Consider the following 7,427-nt stretch of genomic DNA (forward strand, 5'->3'; position numbering starts at 1 on the left):
TCCATCTTCAACTCCTGGCATTGCACATGGAAGAAATGCCCTCAAGTCTACTCCGAACTCTACATTTCATGATTTGCATCATGGTATTTTGATCCATGAGAATGGAATATCTACAAATGTACACTTTTGCAAGTATTTCTGAGATGTTTGCCATACATAGGGATTTTGGTCACAATGTTTAAGCCAGCCAATCATTTGTTGAACGATCACAATCTAAACCACTCTCTGCCTTGCATTATAAGAAATATCAATAGTCAATCGTTTTGGAAGAAAATATAAATCCATTCTACGTCTATCAAATTAGAAAAACAAATTCATCAGCACAAACTGTGAGCAACGGCTTTTCCAATCAATGAAGAAAAAAATGTTTTTAAGCAAAAAAACGTTAAATAAAAATCTTTTCAAGAGTAAGTTAAAATCTCGAAGAAAATCTGGAAATCCACAGAATAAAAACCAACCTAATTTACTCTAGCAAATGAATAAGATACAAGTAAATGAAGTGGAATGAATGAACTTTTTTCAGAAATTTTGTTTGGTAACAAACAAAAATCACAAAGTCTCCCCAGCAAAATCTTTAACTTAGGACAACAAAATAACAAAACTGGAAGTTTAAACAAACAAGAATTAGAGTTGAAAAGGTTGCCATTCCACCAATAGCGCCAAAGAATGCTACTTCTTAAAAAAAAAAAAAAGTAGACTATCAAAACATGTAGGGGGCCTACAATCTGCCGAATCGCAGTTTGTTAAAAAACAAACCCTATAGAGACAAAACCATACTCGATAAAAATGAGTAATATCTGAACTGATGTAAAAACATTTTCACCAAACTCAACTTTGTTCAAATGACCTCTTACTAAAGAGACAAATGTAGGTTCTGTAAAAAGAAATGTCCAAATGATGTTCAAAAAAGGATTCTTAAAATCCAACTGGATACTCCTCACTATCTTTATATGAAGCAAACCAATTCCTTGCAACAGAAAAAAAACCTGTTGATACAAAAGTTTGGAGAATGGAAAAAAAAAAAAAAAAGAACTGCCCTGCAGGCAATTCTGAAATCTATTTCACTGTTTTAAAGCAGGATAAAAAAATCAAAAGAAGAACAAACATCAAATAAGAGTTTCATCCTATCCTGCATGTCAATGCACTGCTTAAAAATACCTAAAGAATTTTGTTAATAATCACCATGACAATAATCACATATTGAGAAAGGCACCAGTCTATTGGAGACTTGAGCCTCCGTGTGATTCTAATAGACTTGAATATCAGAAAAATCAAAATTGCTTACCTCTGATAATGATCCAATTTCAGTGGCATTTGAACTATTTTAACTTGAAACTCCAAAGATGTCAGTATTTGAGCTGAAATGTAACAAGTCAGAAAAAGTATTTTCAATGTAAAAATACTTAAGTACTAGAGATTGTTTGTGCCAGGTCTACATGTATAAACATGGTAGTTTCAGGCCAACTTGTAAAAATGGTAGTTCCTGGCCAAACTGTAAAATCATGGTAGTTCTTGGCCAAACTGTAAAATCATGGTAGTTCTTGGCCAAACTGTGGAACAGATCCCAACACTGGGAAAACATGGGGTGCCAAACTCTTTTAACTGATATTAGAAGGATGGCCTGGCGTGCTATTAGGTAGAGCACCATACTAAAAACTATAGGGCTGTACATGGGACGATGTGGTGGGTCCCTCAGTATCGACCGGTAAAACTGTGGTGTCGACACAGGGGTCCCAGTCCTGTTAGATAGGTCCATGGTAACTTTAATTGAAGTAAGAATTCATGTACTGTAACTATACATCCTCAGCCATGCACTGATAGTCTTCAATCAAAGGCAATACCAAGCATGTTAGGGTTGAATATCAATCAAGGCATTGACCAATGTCTAGGGTGTGAAAAAGAGAGAGATTGTCCTTAAACCTGTGTGTTTCCATAGAAATAAAAAAAACACTAGGATATTTACTCTGTGCCTGCAACCAATATCTAAAATTTATTCAGTTATACATAATGATCTGTACTTTGAATATGGAAGTTTGTTCAAGACGAAACAAATCCCTGAACTCAGTCAATGCAGGGACCACTCAACAAACCAAGATGGCCACAGGTCTTGTGATTAAGATACATATTGTTGCAGACAATGTTGCAGCATAGTAAATATGTTTAGGCCAACCCTTTGCTTAACGAGGCTGTGAACCTACTGAAGACACTTTTATGTCCTTTTAGTGGAACAGAAAAACCTCATGCAGAGGTTTCTTTATTTGAATGGTCAATGCCTTGATTGAATTTCGCTAATTCTAGGCAACCTTAAATATTAAATTCAGGCTTGGGGTACTAATAATAATAATAATATTTAAAATTTATAATGCGCCCCTTACATACAAAATGATCAGAGGCGCAGAACACTTGAAGGTTTTGAAGAAACCAACACCCTTAAAAACAAAATTCTTACCAAGTGAGTAGGAAATTTAAAACCCTTGGTCTGACATTCAAAAATATCCACTCATTATTTGATTGACAAAAGCAATTAATGCAGTCAATCATTCAATCAATTTAGAAACGATGTTTATTACCAGCCTTGTTGGTAATACTTGACTTTCTTAACCCCAAGCCTGGTTTGTCCCTTAACTGATTATATTATAGTCCTGAAAGTTCTTCACATTATAAACAAGAATAACCTGACTTTCCGTTTGTACACATGGGATAAAATAATGCAGTAATCTGTTTAGTTAAAGTTTAGGTAACCTTTGAGTATGAGGAGAAATATTTGTCTCACAAATCCACCTACCTCCATTATGGTGTGATGCTCTAGGTGACTTCACTCTAGTGTGAACTTTGCTCTGGAGGCGTTGAACAATTCTCATTAGTCTGTCTCAGTAGCAATCGAATGTAAGTTATTGCCCTCCAGTTGGCACTTACAATGAAGAAACAAATGGTGATGTGATGTCCTGAATAATTAAATACAAACACAGGACTGCTGATCTTAACCATTCTATGGGAACCAAATCCCTATGATATAAATCAATATCATGCAACATTGTGCTCACTTGTTAGAACACATCTGTCAGTAAAGCAAAATGTATTTGCTTTGTATTTATGGAACTTTCAACATTGTGAATATTACTTTCAGGACAATGTTTTACTTCAACCCTGCTTGGTATTGCCCAGCCTCGTTCCCAACCAATAGTCAAAAAATTACAAGTTTACATACAAACTAGAAATGTAACTGGCCAATATAACAGCCAATTAGGCAATGTGACTCTAGGTTGCCCTCTATGAACCCACCAAAAGCCTCAATTGAGCAAAAATCAGTTTGGTTTACATTCCACTATCACCAATAGCCGTCATAAGCAAAGTGATTTAGAGGTGCCACCACTTGCCCCTTTTGGGCAACATGATCATTCATTAGACACAAACTATGGATGCACCCATAAGACCCACTTTTGGGAAAATGGATGGGTACATGTGGCAATCACTTTTAGTCCCTGATGTTTTCCTCCTCCATTGGACTAGCCTAAATTGGGCACCAAACAACCTACAACTAGCCCTTTGAAAACAAGCAACACTTACCACCAGCCCCTGTTGGGCAACCAAAAACAATTACCACCAGCCCCTGTTGGGCAACCAAAAACACTTACCAATAGCCCCTGTTGGGCAACCAAAAACACTTACCACCAGCCCCTGTTGGGCAACCAAAAACACTTACCAATAGCCCCTGTTGGGCAACCAAAAACACTTACCACCAGCCCCTATTGGGCAACCAAAAACACTTACCACAAGCCCCTGTTGGGCAACCAAAAACACTTACCACCAGCCCCTGTTGGGCAACAAACAACTAGCTAGTAGCCCCTTTGTAAAACCAGCAACTAGCCCCTGTTGGGCAACAAACTACCTACAACTAGCCCCTATAAGCAACAAACTACCCTACCACTAGTCCCTGTTGGGAATGGATTTTAAAGCCAGTCGGCAACCCTCATTTTACAAGCTACACCGACTACTACAGTAATCTAGTTTTCTCCCAGATTTCTGCCCTTATTTGGGTAAAGTGATTGATCAGCAAAAGCAATCACTATACTCCCAATGTTCTTGGGCATCCCAATAGTTCAATGCCATAGTGAGATACTGTGGTTTTTACCATGGGAACGAGGTAGTTAAAATTGACCTGTCGCCATTCACAACTCGGCCATATCTAGGACAAATAAGTGATAGCAAGTTAAAACCAGCACTTTCAGGTAGTAGATTCAAGATTCATGTACATACAGCTTGCTTTTTGGTGTAGTTATTCATCAAAGAATATTGGGGAAATGTACATGAACAAAGAAACACATATTGAATGAGTTTTGCATCATGTTTTGTCTACATGTACTACTATAGGAAAGTGGTAAGACAGGAAAATTGCTCATTTCTTGTTTGGATGAACACACAAAAAACGAGAGCACATATTGCACATGAGCGAGAATCACGTTTGTTCTACATGTAGAACATCTCATTGTCATGGGTACTTAATAAGGCATATTGTACGTCAACGTCAAGTATGTACATGAATAAATACATACATCTTGTATGTATGAGATATGCTATCACGTTCCAGTATTGTAGATCACGTTGATCATACAATGTGCATAGTGCACTGTTATTGGCTATCATATAATGAATGGTGATAGGTCAATAGTGTTTGATTGAAGACTATCAATAAGCTCCATGTATTATTAGGGCTGTATACACCACTGGTTTTAAGTTGAGTAGTGAAACTTAGTGAAGTAGGAAACAATATCATCAAAAGGTTGAGAGAATAAAGAGACACATTTTATGTCATTGAAGCAATTTTTGTTAGCTGTGGAACATCCTTGGAAAATGACATGCATTTATCTTATTTTACTTTTAAGGAATGCATTTAAACTAAATAACAACTAAATAGTGTATGTAAAGGCAAACCTGTAAAAGTGTCCAGAGTAAACTAGTCTACTAGACCCAAACAATGAGTAAATTAAACACAAGTCAGTTTTAACAATGAACTTGATCACTGGATCCTGTGCTCCACTTCAAATTGTGGGTGACACTTTGAAATACAGGTCAGAAAGACATAAACGAATGTTTGAAGATGATTTGAATCAGTAGGGACCTACAGTAGAAATTTGCATCAAGTTCAATAATCTTATGGATGAGCTGGAAAACAAATTGATGATATTTTAAACTAACACTCTATTTTGAGTATAAGTTCACAGGTGGTAGTTTGTTCACAGGTGGTAGTTTAAGCCAAATGCTTGGATGTAATTACCCATAGGATTCCAGCTCTGTCACTACTTATTATTTTAAACCAGTGGTGTATACAGTCTATCCAATATTCATGCATACAACTAGCTCTAGGACTAAGACCTGATTTTGAATAATAGATGTAGGCCCAGACATTTATAGTCACTTTTTTAGATTGTCTAAATAAACCAAGTAGGTATATTTACCTTGTAGAAGAAGGTACGAGGAATAGTCCAAGAGCTGTACTAGTCATCATAGGAGTGTAGATACCATGCTGGATGATGGTTAAAATCACTCATTAGTTCATCAGTTACACTCAAGTACTGAAGGTCCATCCTGTACAAGAATTTGTAGTATAGGAATAGCTGCAGTTCATGGGACTTCATACAACCCAATCCTGATATACATAGCAAAGAAATCTCACTTTTTTCATTGCAGTCCTGAAAAGATAGAAAGAAATGCTTTAAAGTAGTTTGTAAGATAGGTCTATATAGAGATGTAGGGCCTACATATATTTTTTGATCACAACTTGCTATAGTAACTGCTGATCAGTTTCAGAAAAAAATCAAGATTGTAAATTTTTACTGTGTTTTTTGGTAGATATTTGAAATAAATTGAGCAGCTGCAACCACACTTATGAAATAAGTACAAAATAACATGCAGCCTGTAAAAACTTGCTTAGCACAGAAAAATATTGCTTTAACAGAAATAGGTTTCCAGCCCAAAGTATGTTAGATTTACATTGTTGTGACTAGAGCCACAATCAATGTTTGCTTAGCAAAGAAATTTGTCAAGCAGTATTTTCTGCTTAAGAGCTTTATGAAATTGGGCCCTGATTACAGCAGGCATAGCTACCGTTACAGACAATATACCCTAACATCAGGCAAGTTAAGCTACATAAGAGCAGGCCATAGTTGTTCAGTTTGTACAAGATGTACAAATGTAATTCAGAAGGAACAGTTGTATGCATGAGACTCTTGCAGGCCCTGGGAAAGCCTACACTGTTGTTTAAGGATTCACTTCATCAAATCTGAAGTGAAGAAACTGGAACATTTTAGGCATCTGTATTCCAGTTCCAATCAGTTTGCTCAGCCGAAACAAATTTAGTGCAAAACACTTGTAAAAATGCTGGTTAGTTTAAAAAGGTAATTTACGACTAAAGAAAGCATAGAACATTGACCTATGTGCTTTTCGAATGACCCCCTTCACCTCTTTTACCTTAACTATAGTGTTGAAATAGCAGTCAGGAATAGTTCTAATAAATAGTCAAATAAAACTGCTGCGGACATCAATGATAAAGTGAAGCCCACTAAACATCTTAGCCATCAGTAGTTTAGTTTAATATTTGCCCGCTCAGCAGATACACAATTTAGTTCTTTTGTCTTAGATGTAACCTTAATGCTATCTAATTAACATATTCATTTCTTTAACTTCAGGTGAACATGAAATAACTGATCATTCGAAATAAAATTCTCATTTTTAATTTATCAGAAAGCACAGTAGATTGAGATGCAAAGTTATTACACAAAATAAATGTAAAGCTACAGTCCTTTAAAGGCAGTGGATGGACACTATTGATAATTATTAGCATAAAACCTTACTTGGTAACAAGTAATGGGGAGCTGTTGATAGTATAAAACATTGTGAGAAACGGCTCCCTCTGAAGTGACGTAGTTTTCAAGAAAGAAGTATTTTTCCACATTTTGATTTCGAGACCTCAGATTTAGAACTCGAGGTCTCGAAATCAAGCATATGAAAGCCAAAACTTTGCATGACAAGGGTGTTTTTTCTTTCATAGTTATCTTGCAACTTCAATGACCAATTGAGCTAAATTTTCACAGGTTTGTTATTCTATGCATATGTTGAGATACACCAAGTGAGAAGACTGGTCTTTGACAATTACCGATAGTGTCCAGTGTCTTTAATGATTCAAGGGAGTAGAAACTATAAACAGCTAGGTTTTCATTCTGAGCAAATTGGCTGGTAGAGGCGGCAGTACAAACCGTCTTTGAATATTTCCCAGGGCCTGCTTATAATAGGTTTACATGTGAGCTTTAAAGGTGTATGGTATCTGTTGAGGATGTGTAGTAATGTGTACAGTGCATGAATTTGTAAAAACTTCAATTAATCTTACCATGGACAAAAATAGGCAGGACTGGCAAACCCTGTGTCATTAA

At 36.3% G+C, this 7,427-nt stretch overlaps 1 long non-coding RNA gene across 1 annotated transcript; it reads right to left on the reverse strand.

Moving 5' to 3' along the window:
• Window positions 1–436: 436 nt before the first annotated feature.
• Window positions 437–5,570, reverse strand: LOC139946826 (uncharacterized). Its single transcript, XR_011787287.1, has 3 exons — window positions 5,457–5,570; window positions 2,786–2,945; window positions 437–1,358 (listed from the first exon to the last, which is right to left on the reverse strand). It is a non-coding gene; the product is annotated as an uncharacterized lncRNA (long non-coding RNA).
• Between the last annotated feature and the right edge of the window lie 1,857 nt (window positions 5,571–7,427).

Source organism: Asterias amurensis, chromosome 14 (genome assembly GCF_032118995.1).
Source record: "Asterias amurensis chromosome 14, ASM3211899v1".
Lineage (NCBI taxonomy): Eukaryota > Metazoa > Echinodermata > Asteroidea > Forcipulatida > Asteriidae > Asterias > Asterias amurensis.